We start from the raw sequence: 16264 nt of genomic DNA on the forward strand, positions 1-16264 counted from the left end.
TTACCATATATGATTATAATCTAGACTTGGAAATATTTACCTAAAATATTCAGTCACTATCTTCAAGCATACATACACACACTCCCCACCACAAATACACACAAGCACTTTGTTCATTTCATTTGTTTTCATTGTTAGGAGAGCAGTTGGTCAGAATTTATTGAAAGTATGGGTGAAATGACTGCTATACACATTTTATAATCTTACCAAGAAAAAATTGAGAACTTGATCCTATTATAGAATGGAACATAGTATCCAGATCTCAGAGTCTCTATCGTAATCTGCATTTGGGACAAGTAAAGGTCCCCTGGCCCTTGTTCAGTTGCTTAATGGAAAAGACTCCAAAGACAGAATGCCACTGGTGCTCTTCCAATTATAGAATCATCTGATTAGAATTACAGTAAATGCATAGCTCAGTTTGCATTGTCCTGAGGTGAACCGCAAACCAAGTTGCTCTGGTTGGAGCATTGGAGGCTACTGAATGCTGAAAGCCCACTACCTCATCTCAGTGGGGCACTCATCCTAGGGCTAACTTGGAAAGGGAGAGATACCAGTTAGGACATTCCACTTCTGGGGACCCTGGAACTCTGGGGGCCAGAGCTAGGTGGATTATTTAATTAATGTTTAGTAGAAATAGTCAAATAGCACACACTCCAGACATTAAGCCAATCCAGACCTTTGCATTGAATTGGAAGGAAGATTTGTCTTCGTGACTATTTTAGAATTAATTATTCTAGTTTATTTCCAGCCTGTCAGCGTTGAGTCTTGAGAGGTGGTCTGTAAAACACGAGTTTTTCCAATCATGGGGTTGTGTTGTGGTCCATAGTCCCATGGGTTTTCTTGCTCTGTCTGGCCGCAGAAGAACAGATCAGGAATCCTACAGAAGAATCCTAAATCCATTCCTCCCCTTCTACCTATTTCAGTTACAGCTAGAGGGTTGGGACTCATTCGTGTGTTAGAACCAAACCTGACTATTGTGTTATTATTGTTTCTAATTTAACTACCAGACTGTTAAACATTACTGCCCCAAGCCCAGCCAAGGGGTGGGCACTGCACTTTGAAACCACCACGTCAATAGTGCTGTTGGATGAAACTCTGCTCTACTGGACCATGAAATGGGTTTTCAAAGGGACAGAGAATGACAGATGTGTAAGCCGTGAGTAAAACTGTCTCACCAGAATGGTAACATTCATGATGGAGCAGACAGAAGCACCACAGTGTGATGGGAATGTGTCCAAGTCCCCAGCACAGCCAGGCCAAAGCACAAACCAGGGAATGCTTTGGAGATTTGTTTCCTCATCTACAAATTGTATTAATACTGCGCATGCTCTCATGAGACTTACACAACTACATATTTTTTTTAAGGTAGCAGTTGGAGTCTAGTGCGGCAACCTGCTAACTGGGTGACTTTCGGAGTCTCTGTTTCCTCATCCAGGCCTATCTACCTTACAGAGTTATCATGAGCATCCAACGAAGTGACATGAATTGGGGTTGCCTTGATTTAAGTTGGGAGGATGATGTCTACTTTCTTATTTTCTAAAAGTCTTCAGTAGAGGAGAGATCAGAAAAGCCCTCTATAAAAGGCTTTCTTAAGCATTAAGGTTTTTGTCACTTTCCTTCCCTGGTCTGGACCAATCACAGGAATCATAGACATAATCAAAATCAGGTGATGTTAAAAAATCAAATCATTAGCTACTCAGGAGGCTATGGCAGGAGAATTGCTTGAACCCAGGAGATGGAGGTTGCAGTGAGCCGAGATCGTGCCACTGTACTCCAGTCTGGGCGACAGAGACTCCATCTAAAAAAATATATATATATATTGAATATAAGCTATATGCATACATACATTTGCACACATCTTGGTGAATATCTTGAAAAGAAAAACATTAAGTTTCACAAGCAAACTCTTATCTGTTCAGGCAAATTTGTTCTTAGCTAGAAACTTGGAAGGAGAGTATTGGATGGTAGAAATACTCTTTGATAGTAGAAAGACAAAGCTCTAATGATTGGATGTTTGGACCAAATCAATCCCTCTGTCCATCTCCACCCCAGCTACTTTTGATCATGCTATTCATCACCTTTCTCTTAGCCTGTACTAATTGAACACTACACTGCCTGTATTATGCATCAAATATAATTTGACATCAGTTTAGAGCCACTGGGCCTTTCTCAACAGAAAATCTTGAAACTATGTAGAAATCATCTATGAAATGCTGGTACTGAAAGTGTTGTGGAGAAAACTTGTTTGTAGTTGGGTTTTAGGTGACAGAACACCAGCAAGAAAGAGAGAAGGCTCTTCCAGACGATAAACACAGGCAACTGGTAGGCCAAGGCCAGCTTAAATGCCACCCAGTGTCCTTCTGGGAGAGTTTCATGGCCTAGGAGCATAGCATGTCAAGGCTACAAAAGACTCAAAAATCATGTACCACCCACCTTGCTTTAGATATGGGGAAGCAGGGCCTCAGATTGTGGATGTGACCATGTCCAAGGTCACACAGCCTATGGCAGAACCAAAGCTAGAAATCAAAATGCTATGCTCCAACTTCAGGACACTTGTTCCTACAGCACAGTGACATTCTGTCAGGCTGTCAAGCTCTCAGGGATAGGAACTTATCAAATAACATGGAAACGTTTTCTCATTTGTCTCTGAAGGTTACAGAGTCTGAGCATTCTTAGGCTCTTGTACAACAAATAGGAAAACTGCCAGGGCTTTGGCTCCCAGAAAGTGGCAGTTCAGTGCTGTGGAAATCTGGACCCTAGTCTCAGTTCACACACTAATGCTTGTGTCTGATGCACTTTGGCTCCAAACTGAAACCCCTTTGTAGCCCCACGAAGAAAAAGGGTGCTACAAATCAAGAAAAAAAATGGGCTGGACACTATGCCTCACGCCTGAAATCCCAACACTTTGGGAGGCCAAGGCGAGTCCATCACAAGGTCAGGAGTTCGAGACCAGCCTGGCCAAGATGGTGAAACCCTGTCTCTACTAAAAATACAAAAATTAGCCAGGCACGGTGGCAGGTGCCTGCAATCCCAGCTACTCAGGAGGCTGAGGCAGGAGAATCACTGGTACTAGGGAGGCAGAGGTTGCAGTAAGCCGAGATCATGCCACTGCACTCTAGCCTGGGGGCAGCAGAGCAAGACTCTGTCTCCAAAAAAAAAAAAAAAGAGAGAGAGAAAATGAAGGCAGTTTTCTCTTTTCAGGAGCATCCCAAGGAGCAGACTGATGGTGTCAGTGCCCTGCAGCTCTTCAAAGCCCAACTCTTTATTTAGAGATATGTGAGTATGGAAATGAATACCCACATCTGTCTACTAGAGGCTGACAATATTAAGTCCTGGGCTGTGTGTGTGTGTGTATATGTGTGTGTGTGTGTGTGTGTAATTAAAGCTTCAAAACTCCTCTCTCACTCTAAACATCAACTCCAAATTGTTGAATGAATGTCTATAGACAACTTGTATCTTGTCACTTTTTATTAGACTCAGTATTCTGAAAGGCACAGAAGTGTGTTCTATTCCACTCTACAGATGAAGACTCTGAGGAACAAACATCCTAGTCACACAGCAAAATCCAGAAGTGGGAGTCAGTGAAAGCTCTGAGACCAGGGCTTAGCAGCTGTTTCCTGGGATGAACACAAAGGCATGGCCTCGATAATTGAATTCAGGGAACCCGGCAAGGTGCCACCAGTTTCCAGGCCACCCTACGCTGTTATTTTACTAGAATGTTTGTTATATCAACTGTCTTCTCTTTGTTAACAGCACCCTTCTGGGGCAGTATTCCCTGTCCCTATCCCCTATCCCAGCCACTCTCTCAACACACAAACACGTACACACACACACACACTCACACTCACACTTGATGTAATTACTCCTATTCATTGATCAGATTTAGCTTAAATGCAGTTTCTTCAAGTAACCCCTTCCTTACCATCAACACTCCCCCTAAAACAATCCCTCCTGTTCTGTGGCCTCTCACACCATCTGTCTTTCCTTCTCAACACTATCCCAGTTTGCAAGCATCCATTGAACTGTGGCCATCCGAATTTTTGACCACCTTGATGTTGGGGATTATCGGTAATTTTTTTTTTTTTTTTTTTTTTTTGAGACAGAGTTTCGCTTTTTTTATGCAGGCCAGAGTGCAACGGTGTGATCTTGGCTCACCACAACCTCCGTCTCCCAGGTCCAAGTGATTCTCCTGTCTCAGCCTCCTGAGTTGCTGGGATTACAGGCATGTGCTACAACAACCAGCTTTTTTTTTTTTTTTTTTTTTTTTTCTATTTTTAGCAGAGACAGGATTTCTCCATGTTGGTCAGGCTAGTCTCGAACTCCCAACCTCAGGTGATCCGTCTGCCTTGGCCTGCCAAAGTGCTGAGATTACAGGCATGAACCATCATGCCTGGCTTTTTAGCCAGGTACTTTTCAGCCTCCATTGTACCCCAACACTTCGCCCAGCACCCAGTGTAGAGGAAGCATGCAATGAAGAGCCAACGGGTCAACAGAAGAACGAGCAACTGTTCAAGACTTCTCTCTTGTGAGTAGGGCTTTCAAAGCTTCTTTCAACTACTCAACAACTACCCGTCATCTGCCAGCCACTCCCACTCTCTATTTATGCCTGACTTTTCCTGTACTTCCCTTCAGCGTGCTTATAGTTTCTACAGCGCCGGTTTTCCTGCCCCAGATTCTTTGTCTATCAAAACACTCACTCTTCAATGTCAGTCTAAAAGTAGCTCTGCAATGTCTTCCTTGAATTCTTCATAGACTATTAAATATCCTTTCCCCTTTTTTACCACAGCACCCTGTGCTCAGTGCTATTGCGTGCCAGGGCTGAGATCCTGGATTATTTATCTCCACATCCCCCAAGGGGGCTCTGCCTGTAGATGGTACTCAAATAATACTGAGTGAATAAATCAAAGGATCAAAGACTTCCATCATGAGATGTTGAGCTCCTTGACGGCAGGAGCCCTCTATTAACCACTCTGGTACAGTGTGTTGCACATAGTAGGCACTAAACTATGAGTTGAATCAAATGCCATCCTTTCCCAGAGATGATGTAAAGAGGCAAAGTAATGTATTGGAAATAGTGTAAACTTTGAAATCCTTCAGGTCTACCTGCTGTGTGGCCTTGGGAAAATGACTGAACCTCACTGAGCCTCATGTTCCCCATCTGAAGATAACACCACTACGTAAGACAATTGTGACAAGACATAGATGTTGATGAGTCTGGCATTGGCGTGGCACACAGGAGGTACCCAGGCTACATCAGCTCCTTTTCTCTCTTCTTTCCTGAAGTCACAGAGACTGGCCAGGAGATGGGAATGCCCATGCCCAGTGGCTCCTACTCAAACCCTTTCACCCCGACACAGGGGAAGGAGACAGGAATAGGCTCGAAGAATGACTCAGCTCCAGTGACTAAGGCAAGGAGGTGGTGGTGGTAGGAACGGGGTGGGGGCTGAAGAGGAAGTGAGTGAACACGATATCTGATGAAGGATGGCTCCAAAATAAAAAGGGGTTGGCCCTAGTGGATTCCTGGCTCTGACATGGTGCAAGTGAACAGGGGCCTGAGTGCTTCTCCATGACTCCCTCCACCTCACCTCGTGGGGAACTCCCTGCCTACCCAGGGAGGTCTTCCAGAACAAATGCTGAGCATTCTCTGTCCTCTGGAGCCTTTCAGACCAGGCACTAGGACACATTTGAATGCCACTTTTGATGGACCATTTTTTAAGAAGTATCCCATATGACTGAGATCAGCGTGCATGGATTCTAATCCTGACAGCCACCTGATTCCCAGCCTGGGCCTCTCTCCATGACTCCAGACTATCTTTTCCACCCACACCACCACTTTAAAATCCCCAAATATTGCACATGCAGCAAGGTTAGACCAGTCTCCCTGCTTGCAGGATCACCCCAGTCCATTTTCTAGACTGAGCACAGAATGGTATGTGCAAAACTAATTTATAATCCTGTTATCCCTCTGCTTAACATCCTTCAAGGTTTTCCCAGTTTCTACAGAGCAGTCGAGACTCCTTCATCTGGTGTATAAAGCCTTTTGTGATTCAGCACCTCCTCACCTTCTGGCTTTGCCTGCTGACCCCACCCCATAAACTCATACATACAGAGACACACCCTCCATTTCAGCCAGCTCTCAAAAGTCCTTTGATCACATCTCACGCTTCCCACCTCTGGGTCTCTGAACATGCCACTCCTTCTCACAGGTACACACTTCTCCACCTTGGGCAAGACTGCATGTATTTCCAGATTGGGCTCAGATGCTGTCTCTGCCGTGTGGCCCTCTCAGATGCCCACTTGCCCCACCGACTGGCATTGTGACTGCCTGTTTATGCATGCTTCTTTACACTAGACTGAGAGATCCTTGAAGGCAGGTCCTTCCACAGAATACCTACTCAACAAATGTTTGTTGAATACATGAAATATCAAAAACAGGCACAAAGTAATAAATCAAGCCATTTTTTCCTCTGGTCTCCAGTGTTTTCATCTGTAAAATATGTATCGGATCTAGGTGCCTTAAAACCCTAGCAGCCTCTGATTTTATACTGTATCATTCTTCAAATATACATGTCACACTCCTGACCCTCTAAGTAGTAGGAGATATTGCTGGGTTATTTTTTCTCAAGGAAAGAGTGGAACTCTAAGTCCATTGACACTGAAGAAAGGCTGATCTCAGAAGCTCAGGTTGACATCACAAAACTACTCAAAGCCAGTGCACTACATAAGGATCCAAAAAACCCAGGACTCTGGCCATATCACCAGCACAATCGGGGGTATCATTCACCATATGGGTGCTCATTTGCACGCATTCATATGAGCATTGGCATAGTCCTCAGGCAGACACACAGGGTGACACATTTGTGCAAAGAAAACCACCCACACAGACCTCACCAAGGTCACAATCTCTGTGATCCCCGCACCTCCCAGCATCACCCATACACTCACACACCCACAGGGTGTCAGGTTGTCTGTCTGCAAATCTGGAGTTCTGCACATTGGACCACAGCATCCTTCAGCAGGGAAATAAGTGCACCTGTGTTCTCACGACTCTCTCCCTCTGATCTCTATCATCAGCGTGGTCCTCACTGAACAGCTTCTGCCAATACGCTGGCACGAGACAACCTGAGTTGATCATCCAAGCTTGTGTGGGAAAACTGATGAGCTTCCATGAGCCTCAGTTTTCTCATCTATAAGATGGGACTAGTGGCCCCACTTACTCTTTTCTTACATAGGTACTGCCAACTAATTACCTAATTAATTCAGTAAGTATGAATTAATGCATGCAAATGCACCTCATAAACACAGGCACAATGCAAATGTGTAGAAGTCACAGAAATAATAATGTTGGTGGACAGTAGTTTCTGTCTTTAATGAAGAGCTCCTTTTCCAATAAAAAGGAACAATTCAAAATCAAATAGTTATTGAATACATATTACATGAAAAGCCATAAATAACAATTTCACAGGTGTATTAGACAGTGCTGTAGTATATTTGTGTCTGAAGGAAAATGTGTCACATTTCATGGTTTTAATATATATGCATTTTAGTACGTTTTACATATATGGAAAGAGAAATAATATTTTCATATGTACAATATGAAACTATGGACATATATGAATCAATATTTTCGTGTGTGTGTGTTTGTGTTTGAGAGGAAAACACTGCCTATGAGTCAGGAATGAAGTGTAATGAAAGAAAAAAGCACGAGTTTTGAAATAAAACATACATACCTAGATTCACATCCTGACTATCACTTATTAGCTTTTTGACTTGGGACAAATTGTATTATTTTTTATTATTTTTATTTTATTTATATTTTTATTATTTTATTATTATTTTATTTTTTATGAGGTTTCCAAAACCGATAGGTAATACTTGTACATATTCTGAGCATACCTGTGATATTTTGATACATGCATACAATGTATAATGATCAAGTTAGAATAACTGGAATATTCATCACCTACATTATTTATCTTTTCTTTGTGTTAGGAACATTATAACTCTTCTTTCCTAGCTATTTTGAAATATACAAAAAATATTGCTAACTATGATTATCCTACTGTACTCTTGAATACTAGAACTTATTCCTTCTATCTAACTGTATTTTGAGGAACAAGTTTTAAATTTACTAAAGCCTCAATTTCCCCATACTAAAAACTGGAAATAAAAAACTTAGTTCATAAGTCTGCTGGGTAAATCATTTTGAAAAATTATAATGTTGAATAGTGTCTAGGACAGAGAGGGCTCAATCAATGTCACTGTTGCCCATTCTGTGTTCTCTGTCTCACTAACCCACTGTGTGACCTGGGGCAAATCGCTCCGCCCCTTGGAGCATGTTTTCTCGCCATAGAATGAGAGAGAAGGGCTTGATGATTCCATGGATTCCTACCAACCCCAGGAGTCACAGGATCCTGTATCGAGTATCTGTTTTTACGCATGCACTTAAATTACTTGATTTAAGTAATCAGGGCAGCCAAAGGGTGGCCCCTTTAGCCTAGCGTTTGCTCAATTTCCAAAGCGTTTCCTTTCTCTGAACGTGCCAGTTGCTCGCTCTCATATTTTCAATACAGGGCCCATTGATGACCACAAAAAGGAATGTCCAGTGCAGCTGCGGGTCCACTTGAGCCCTCCAAGCAAGCACTCTCAAGCCCGTTCTGTCTGGGAGCTCTGTGTTTTCAGAGCCTGTTGTTGCAGCGATGCCTGGAATCCTTAACACCTGCACACCAGCTTCCTGGGCATTTCCACACCCTCCCCCTCCCCACCTCCTGCATTTCCCATTTGCATCTGAAATGCAGCTGCTCTGGGCCCTATAGAGGGAAGCCAAATGGACAGGACATCTCCTTGTTTGGTCTCCCTCCCCTGAGTCAAACCGAATCTGAAGCTCCTCTGTGCGACGCCTTTGTTGCCTCCTCATTATGTTTAAATGAGCCTCATCTGCAGGAGGATTTTTTTTTAATAAAATAAAATAAAACCACCACAAAAGACCAAAGCTTATGACATCTGCTCTTTCGATGAAAGCTTTTTTTGTCCCGAATTAGACTAAAAAAAGAAGAAGAAAACATGAAAGAAAAAAGAACGGGGCTGGGCCTCATTTGTACCATTCCTCCCAAGAAACAAAACAAACAGAATTAGTGTATGCTGGAGGCAAAGGGTGTGGAATGGATAACAAGAAAAAAAGAAGGAGAGAAAAGAAGAAATAAAAGGAATACTTCCTGCTTCTCCAGCAGCATTTTGCCATCACTCTACATCAGGAATATTCAGACACCATTACTTAAGTGGCCATTACTTTTAGAGAATGTTCAAATTTATATTTCCTATGCTCATTTCACAGGTAAAACGTTTAACAACTCTTTAGCCATTATCCCATCCTCCCCAGGTAATCTCCATGTTTATTGAGTAGCGCAGGTGGGTCTGGTATAGGATGTACCTGAAGAATAATTTGAAAAACAATTGTCTGTATGCTGATAACCCTCAAATCTTTATCTCCACAGTACTAAACTACTAACAACTGCTACTACTACTATAACTACTACTACTATTAATAGAATACTAACTACTACCACTACTACTACTAGTCTACTAACTAGACCTCCCAACCTGGCTCACACACTAAACACACCACCTGTCTGCCAACACCTGCTTCTTGCCCCTGTGTTCCCTTCTCCCTGAATGGTACTCAGTACCCCCACAAAACTCCTGGGTTATCATCCTCAACAGCTCCCTCCTCCTCAGGCATGGCCCATCCAACCCATTGCTAAGTCCCATTAATGTTCCATCTAAAAATCTTCTGATCTCTTTTCCTTTCTCCTTCTCAATCGCCACTGCCTGAGTCCAGGCCACCTTCCTCTTCTTCATCTAGACACGCCACACCCAGCACTTAGCATTGCTGATTGTGATCACTTCTTGATCAAAACACTTTTTAGTTACAAAGTAAAGCTTAATCCTTTTATTTAGCTTCCCAGATGTTCATGGGCTGGCTCCTGCCACCCTCTCTGACGCATCCCCATCTACGATCCCCTAATCCATCCCAACCTAACTTCCTTCAGTCCTCTACCCAGCTTAATACTCTTTCACCTGAGGCCTTTGCACATGCTGGCTTCTCTACCTGAAACACTCTTCCAACTCTGTATCTAAGGTGTTACCAGCCTAGCCATGTTTCCCAGGCAAACATCATATTGTCCAAGGCGGATCCTCAATCTTCTATGAGTATCTTTTCTAGATCTTTCATCCACTTAGCTTCTTGAGGGTCAGGGATCCTCTGTTTTCAGGGGGAAAAAAAAAAAAAAAAAAAAAAACTTCCTGAATGAGGACCCAACCATTTTTCTCAGACCCAATATTGCAAAAGCTTAAAGTTTTGTTTTGATGGTGGGATTTGCCAGTAGTTGGGTGACATCTTTGTTTTTCTTCTGTTAATCTCACATTCTTTCTAGGGTTTTCTTCCCTTGGGAAGTAGAGATGGAGTGTGTATGCAAAACAAGACAGTGGGATGGTTCCAATCAAAGACTCTTTGTCTACTAGATTTCTAGTTATGAATGAGTGGGGGAGGTTGAATTTGCTTATTATTAAAACCCCTCCACATACTGGAATTTTAAAATCTAGCACACATACAGAGCTGAGATGGAAAATCTGGTGTGAGATCAATGCTTCTAGCCAACTGAGCACCTAAACTCAATTCATTTCTTTAACAACCAGGTGGTTCAACTGTAAGTGATAGTCTTCTCCCGTCTTGGGCTGAGTCACATGCATTCTGGATTGGCCAAAGAAGAGCAGGAAGAAGTGCAAGTGATAGAAATAATCAGCTGATGTTTATTGAACATTGAGTATCACCCTGTAAAAAATACTATGACATTTGTAATTCAGTTTAGTTTTAAATGCCCTGATATGGTTGGTATATGAAACTTTGATTTTACAGATAAATCAAAGTTCGGAGATACTCACTGGCTTTCCTAAAGACTTGCAGCTTCTTTTGCTCCTTTGACTCTTCTTGTTCTTACCTCCCTGCAGGTTTCTGTGTCGACCCCGGAAAAAATTCTTGAGCTAGAAAGAAATCAGAGCTATGGGTTCTAAGAGAATATATCTGGAGAAATTCTGGGCTCTGATATCTGAAGGCTCGGAGGAAATAAGCAAAGAGAAGGCCACCCAGAAAGCAGAGGGACTGGGCCTTGAGCTTTTTGATAAAGGATTGGGAGAACAGTGGAATTTCGCATTTAGTATCTTCTCTAACAACTTTTGAGCATTTTTTAAATCTCTCCAAGGTTATTTAGATAATAAAAAATTTCTAAAGAAGATGTAGATGGTGAGGAGTAAGTCTTCAACTGTTGACTTAAAAGCGTTAAGTGTTCCTTCATCATTTACCTGGCTTGTTAATGGCAGAGCCAATGACTAACGGAGTTATGGCAGGGGAGATGCCACAATGGAGTGGTTCCCCTTCATGTTCTTCATGGGTTGAAGAACAGGGGCTGTGTCTAATCCCTACTGCGTGAGCTACTGAACTTTGAATGGAGGGGAGAAAGAAAAAACAAACAACTATCTGTCTCACGTTCCTTCCATAGCCAGTTGATATCCCAACATCTCAAAGTTCAGTGTGAAACAGATATCACAATGAATTCCATAGCTAGCTGTAGAATAATGATGACAAGACTATTTCCATATTATGGCTGAGGAATTTTAAGTATTATGAAAGTCAATGAGTTGCCCATTCTTTCTTTCAATAAATATTCATTAAGCTCCTCCTCTATACCCAGAACTGGATACCAAGGCAAACAAAGCAAACGTAAAGCTTATGGGCTAGTGAGCAAACAGACATAAAATAAAAAATAAGCAGAGAAATATATCTAAAATCACAAATTATGATTTGTGATAAGAGAAAAAGTATACGATAGTGTAAAGAAACGTAACAGAAGGGATGGCCTAATCTACATGGTGGGCCCAATCAGTCCTTTCCGAAGGAGTGATCCTTATGCCGTGAACCAGAAAAAAAAAAGCGAGAGGCAAGCAGGCATCAAGACCAGTCTGAAGGTCCCGAGGCTGGAAAGTGGGTGGCCAGAATAGAAGAGGAAGGGCAAAGGAGGGGGTCAAGGGGAAAGGCAGGGGCAGACTGTGTGGCCTTCTAAGCCATGGCAAGAACTTTAACTTGATTCTAAGTGCTAAGTACAGTGAGAAGCCATCAAAGAGTTCTTGTTTGTTTGTTTGTTTTGTTTTTTTGAGATGGAGTTTCACTCTTGTCACCAGGCTGGAGTGCAGTGGTGCTATCTCAGCTCACTGCAACTTCCGCCTCCCAGGTTCAAGCGATTCTTCTGCCTCAGCCTCCCAAGTAGCTGGGACTACAGGTGCCCGCCACCACACTGGGCTAATTTTTCTTTTTTTTTTTTTTAGTAGAGATGGGGTTTCACCATGTTGGCCAGGATGGTCTCGATCTCTTGACCTCGTGATTCACCCGCCTCAGCCTCCCAAAGTGCTGTATTGTACACGTGAGCCACCGCGCCCACCCCATCAAAGAGTTTTAAACAGGGAAGAGTTGTGATCTAATTAACATTTTTTAAAATGTACCTCACTAATTGTGGAAATGGATTGGACAAGGGTGAGACACTATTTACTGAAGTTACTGTAAAAGATGATTGAATAGAGCCTAGGGAGGCTTAAATCCCAGTTACCTTAACTCAAACCACAAGGGCCTATTTCTAAAAAAAAAATCATTACTTGTGATTTATAATCTTAAAAAACAGTATATCATTTTATTAAGCAGAGTCATATTTTTTCAAATGTCTTATCAACTAAGATGACCCAAAGTCATCGGGGGTTGGTTCAGGGCAATGCAATTTCTAGCTGGCATTCCTGGCCATCTTTTTCTACTTTCCAGGTTTTCCAAGAATAGAGGTTGAGAGAGGTAGTCAAAATTGGGGAATAAATATATAGGTCATTTGTATCTGATTTCTCCCACCCAGCCTCAACCTCACTACACAGCAACAGCAACAAATGTCAGTGGCAGGAAGTACACAACAAGAAGAATTAACCACAATTTTTTAAATCCAAACTTACAAACATAGTCACACATACACATACAGTTGGTTTGAAGTGGGGTGAGGGGCGGTAGCCAGCCTTCTCACTTTTTTAACCAATAAGATCTCATGTTAGCCATCAAAACAACAGGCTTTCAGTCAGTTGACCTTTCATGATAGAGGGTTTTGTGGGGAGAAGAGAGAGAAAGGAGAGAAAAAAATTGAGGTTTTTGTATCATTTGTCATTCTAATAGTTGAACACTGAATCAGTCTTATGTTGTAGACACATTAATTTGATTAAGATACAATCCATGGGTCATTCAAGCATATAAAGTACTCTTGCTTAATTGCAAAATTAGCAATAGAACAGGATAAATCATTAGCAAACTGGAGGTTATTCTGGGACTCATGGACTTTTTCCCCCACTCAATTCATTTTCTCCATCTAAAGTTGTTTTTGACACTTCATTAAAGGAAAAATCTGGTCTAAGGCAACAGTACATGGTAAACCAACATTCAACTCTCAAGGCATTAGCTGAGGAGCTCATGCTCACTCAGAACAGGAAATGCCAGTAGACCCATCTTACAAAAAGGATCCAAGAGTCCCTTCAGCTCCAAAGAGTTCATAACCATCTCATGATTCACAGAACTGTAGGAAGTTATCCAATGCCTCAAGAAATCCACTCTGAAACCTGAAGCCTAAGATCCTAGTTTCCATTTTTGTTATATAACTCTTTGCCTGCTATCTCATTTCTTTTTAGGAGCAGCCTAATTTTCAGGCCCTGAGCAACTTTTAGTCAAAAAATATCTACTACATTCCAGGCACTGTGGTAAGTGATAAAAATATCAAAACAAAGACTGTTCCTGGATCTCAACAAGAATTTCCTCTAGTTTGTCACTGAATTCCCTCCCTTCTGTGACTTCGTGAGAGACACCTGGCTACAGCTTGGTACCCACTGATGTGCTGTAGCAGAAGCATGCACAGCACTACGGCAACACATGAAAGAAAACTAATCAAAGGGTGTGATTTCACTTGGCCTAAAATTGAATTAGGAGGAGTTGACCATTCAGAGGAGAAGAGAGAGAATTCCCAGCAGAGAGAACAGCATGAATCAAGGTGGGGAAGTGCAGGGATGCAGGAGGTATGTGGTCATTACCCCTGCAAGAAGCAACCAGGTGCTTTCACCTATCTTGAGGGGACGTATCAGTGACCAAACATACAATCCAAATCTGGGAGAGTTAAACACTAATCCCAACAATATAGAGGAAGGAATTCTAGAGTGGAATTCAGAAGACCCATTGTTCTTCTAGCTAGAATACCATGTGACCTTGAGCTGGTGGCCATTTCATCTGAGCCTCAGTATCTTCATCTGTGAAATGGAAGTAAACATTTCTTCCCTATCTATTTTGTAAGTCCATTTTAGGGATAGGTGAGATCATGAACATGATAGGTTTAACTAAATTCAGGAAATGCCTAGCTTAGAATTCTTTATGGTAAGAGTGAAAAGCACTGATATCAAACTGAAGAAGTTGTTAGTATTATTTTAAGTGGGAATTAACATGCTCTATTCAGGAATCAGCAAGCCATCCAGTGGCTGAAGTGTAGGGAGCATGACTAAGGCTAGCTTGGAGACACCCTTAAACACGCATAGATCTTATATTTCATTCGACTTAGAAACATGGCTTTAATGCATTATTTTATTATTTTGATACATAAACAAAACTGACTCAGAAGGAACATTCAAAGTGAAAAATATACCTGAGCATCTAAACCACTTATTCTATGCTTTGCAAATGACTTTGATTCCCACTATACCAAAAGGTTTACTATCTGAAAATTTATCAGGACCAGTGGTCAGAAGAAAAACAGGTAAAAATTGATTCAGAAAATAAGAGTTTGAAGGAGTCTTAGATCCCTTTCGGCCCTAATGCTTGGTAAGCACCCTGCACACGGTGCTGCCGTCACACCCCAGAACATGTAGCCATTTCTCACTTCCGATAGCCAGAACCGGGCAATGCTGCACGTGGTTCAGAAAGACTGGTGTTTATGTTATGGCTGTGATTGTAGACTATACACTTCCTGCAGGCTTTGTGAGATAAGACGGGGACATTTCTAGAAGAGCTGTCCTCTGGAACCCCAAGCCGTTTGGAGAAAAATCAAAGAGGGAGAGAAACAAGTGTCACTATTTTGAAAGGATGATTTAGCAATGTCAAACAACTTAGATCACAAGATGATTAAAATAAGAAAATGCCAAAACCGTTTGCTCTCTTCCTTCACCTTTCTTCTAAGGAGCTTAACATATTTTACAGACATAGACGCACATTTTTATCATTGTACATTGGCAAGTCACTTTATCTTCCATAACTTCAAAGGTTCCCTTTCCCTAGTTTTTAAGGGATGGTGAGCAGATCAAGTGAGAAGCCCTTTGAAAACTGCCATGTCTGTGGTAATCATTGCTTATAGAGAGAGCCAGGGCAGGCCTTGACATTTGTTCCATCCACCCCAGATGGCAATTTAATCTCTTTGTTCTCCTGCTGTTACATGGAAAAGAAAAGACTGGTCCACATGCAGGCCCAGAGGTCTGAGTGGATGTGTCAGCTCTGCTCTGTGTCCCTGGGCAAATTAATTTACATTTCTGGCTTTGGATTTTTTTTCACCATTATCCTCAAAAGGTAGACATGAGCTCTAATATCCCTTTTAGTTCTGACACCTTGCAAAACCAAGATTACTCAGGCTGTACTCTACTAACTTAGCAAGGGCCAAAAGTCTTGAAGATGAGGGTCATAGCTGGTGTTCCTCTTTCCTCACCTCTAAAATGAAAAGAACACTTACTTTGTGGAGTCTTTGGAAGGATTAGATATAATATATGCAAAGCTGCTAGCACAGTGCTTGGTACCCAGTGGATGCTCCATAAATGGTTTCCTAAATCAAAAGTACAAAATATCCAGTATAAGGCTCTGCCAACCTGATCTCTTGTCTTCTCAGTTCCAGGCATCTTCATGGCTTGAGCACACGGCCTCTGAGTTACAGCTGACTGCTGTGAACTTGAAGTCCAAACATTAGAACAATCTTTGAGGCTTTCTGCTTTTTTCCAGAGGACAAATGGAAAGCCTGTGAAGTTTTCTGTTCCCTTTTTTTTTGAGACGGAGTCTCACTCTGTTACCCAGGCTGGAGTGCAGTGGCCAGATCTCAGCTCACTGTAAGCTCCGCCTCCCGGGTTTACGCCATTCTCCTGCCTCAGCCTCCCGAGTAGCTGGGACTAC

The 16264-nt window shown here is 42.1% G+C and overlaps 1 long non-coding RNA gene across 1 annotated transcript; it reads right to left on the reverse strand.

Annotated features, from left to right (window-relative positions):
• Positions 1-1771: 1771 nt before the first annotated feature.
• LOC103882466 lies at positions 1772-15993 on the reverse strand. The gene is made up of 3 exons (XR_002520623.2): positions 14994-15993; positions 10942-11040; positions 1772-1798 (listed from the first exon to the last, which is right to left on the reverse strand). It is a non-coding gene; the product is annotated as an uncharacterized LOC103882466 (long non-coding RNA).
• Between the last annotated feature and the right edge of the window lie 271 nt (positions 15994-16264).

Source organism: Papio anubis, chromosome 2 (genome assembly GCF_008728515.1).
Source record: "Papio anubis isolate 15944 chromosome 2, Panubis1.0, whole genome shotgun sequence".
NCBI lineage: Eukaryota > Metazoa > Chordata > Mammalia > Primates > Cercopithecidae > Papio > Papio anubis.